Raw genomic sequence first — 2866 nt, forward strand, 5'->3', positions numbered from 1 at the left:
TGCAATGATGAAATATCGGATCGCATTCCACTCACAAGGGAATCAATATGCTCCCGAAAATTGACCATGTATTCCATCACGGTCTTAATTGTGACATCCTGTGCAACTGGAGCTTCTTCCATCATTGCGTCTCCACTTGGTTGCTCTTCTTCATGGCCAACGGGGTCCATTTTCTCTCTCTTGATCTAATCCGACCTCCTTGACACCTTCCAACCGAGTTTTTCAACAAAATCATATCCCGCTTTTTTAATAAATACCATGTCAATCTTGCGGGTTAATCGAACAGGGGCGTCATGCGAAAAATCAACTTCCTTCTTCTTCAACAGATGGGTGATGACACATCCATATGGTAGTGTAGTTGAAATTGTTGCTCCCTTTGTGACCATATATACAATTGTATTAAATATGAGTTTTGCAATGTTTGGAGCCGTTTGGATTTATACTTTGTTATCCACCAATATCGCTGTCTCGAAGCGTTGAATGTTTTCCCCCACTAGGCCGGATATACCATGTGAGCATTTGTGAAACACTCTCGACTCTACATCGAGGTGAATTGGGCTATTTCTAGTAACCCGTTTAATTGTAGACCAATCTACACCATTTTCATCGAATCCCCTGTATTCGCTACACCTAAACCCTCCGCAATAGTTTCTGGAGATATATATATATATCCTTCCCCATGACATGTGTATTAATTCCTATTATATTAGTCTTATTAGGCTCGTGCTGTAAGGAAGCATTGTTGTAGAAGACTCTAACTAGGTTGGGATAATATCTTGGTTCTACACCAAGGAATTCAAGCCAACCCCAAGATGTAAATGTGGATTTAAAACTAAATGCATATTTATCATCAAACAAGAAACCCAGGTCAATGACACGTTCGGGACGAATCTTCCTTACTTTAAAACTCGTCTGCCATCTTTGTTTCTCCATGTCGGATCTAAAGTTCAGAGTTTCGAAGGACCTGATTTCCTCAGAAGAATCGTTTGTTACAGAAGGAGGTGGTTGAGAACTGGGTTGAGAAGAGCTTTGAGAAAGACCTCGCTTCGACGCTGACGTTTTGGAGCCATTTTGGTGGATGCTACCCTATTACAATGGAACACAAACACATTCAGGATAAAAACTCCAATATAGAAATCAATCAAACCCATAAAATATCGATAAATTTACCTGAATATATGATCGTCACTTATGATAACTGTAGAAGAAAGAGGAAGATCTGCCTGCTTGCCTTTATGTTTAGGGTTTCTCGATTAAGAGTACTATATATCGTAAACGGTGGAAAAACACTTGATATTTAAATTAGTATCGACACAAACTATATTAGTGTCGACACATTATTTAGACATATTCTCTCATAAAACCGGTATACTTGTACCGGTTAGATTGAAAAATTACATATTACATTATACTTTTTGGGTTCGATGATTTTGGGATCGACACTTTTTATATATGGATCGACACTTTATGGGTGCACCCTGTTTTCCATTCATTCTGGAAAAAAATATCGACACAAACTATATTAGTGTCGACACATTATTTAGACATATTCTCTCATAAAACCGGTATAATTGTACCGGTTTAGATTGAAAAATTACATATTACATTATACTTTTGGGTTCGATGATTTTTGGGATCGACACTTTTTATATGAATCGACACTTTATGGGTGCACCCTGTTTTCCATTCATTCTGGAAAAAAAATATCGACACAAACTATATTAGTGTCGACACATTATTTATACATATTATCTCATAAAACCGGTATAATTGTACCGGTTAGATTGAAAAATTACATATTACATTATACTTTTGGGTTCGATGATTTGGGATCGACACTTTTTATATATGGATCGACACTTATGGGTGCACCCTGTTTTCCATTCATTCTGGAAAAAAAATATCGACACAAACTATATTAGTGTCGACACATTATTTATACATATTATCTCATAAAACCGGTATAATTGTACCGGTTAGATTGAAAAATTACATATTACATTATACTTTTGGGTTCGATGATTTTGGGATCGACACTTTTTATATATGGATCGACACTTTATGGGTGCACCATGTTTTCCATTCATTCTGGAAAAAAAATATCGACACAAACTATATTAGTGTCGACACATTATTTAGACATATTATCTCATAAAACCGGTATAATTGTACCGGTTAGATTGAAAAATTACATATTACATTATACTTTTGGGTTCGATGATTTTCGGATCGACACTTTTTATATATGGATTGACACTTTATGGGTGCACCCTGTTTTCCATTCATTCTGGAAAAAAAATATCGACACAAACTATATTAGTGTCGACACATTATTTAGACATATTCTCTCATAAAACCGGTAGACTTGTACCGGTTAGATTGAAAAATTACATATTACATTATACTTTTGGTTTTCGATGTTTTTGGGATTGACACTTTTTATATGGATCGACACTTATGGTAAATTTGCCTTTTACTTCAAAGTATCAACATGACCCTTAATGTGTATAAGAAACATGTACAACAACATACTGCTAACTTTTCTCATCTCATTCATAATTATATTCACATACAAAAATATAAATCGTATACAAAATTATAAATCTTATACAAATTAACCCTACATTTACATCATTGCATCCTTTTGTTATTCTTATGTAATATTGCAGCTTTTTTTATCTCCTGTCTTTGTTCATTTTGATTGTGGCTTACGAGATCGTTTAATATTCGCGATCGATCCCAGTCTCCAACAACCTATATTCAAATTGTCAGAACGTTAAGTATTGTCAACTACAGCATTCAATCTACGACTTTTAACAATTTTACCAAAAACGATTTTTTCTATCCACTTACAAAATCACCAGTT

This window comes from Hibiscus syriacus, unplaced genomic scaffold, assembly GCF_006381635.1.
Source record: "Hibiscus syriacus cultivar Baekdansim isolate YM2019G1 unplaced genomic scaffold, ASM638163v2 tig00112107_pilon, whole genome shotgun sequence".
Lineage (NCBI taxonomy): Eukaryota > Viridiplantae > Streptophyta > Magnoliopsida > Malvales > Malvaceae > Hibiscus > Hibiscus syriacus.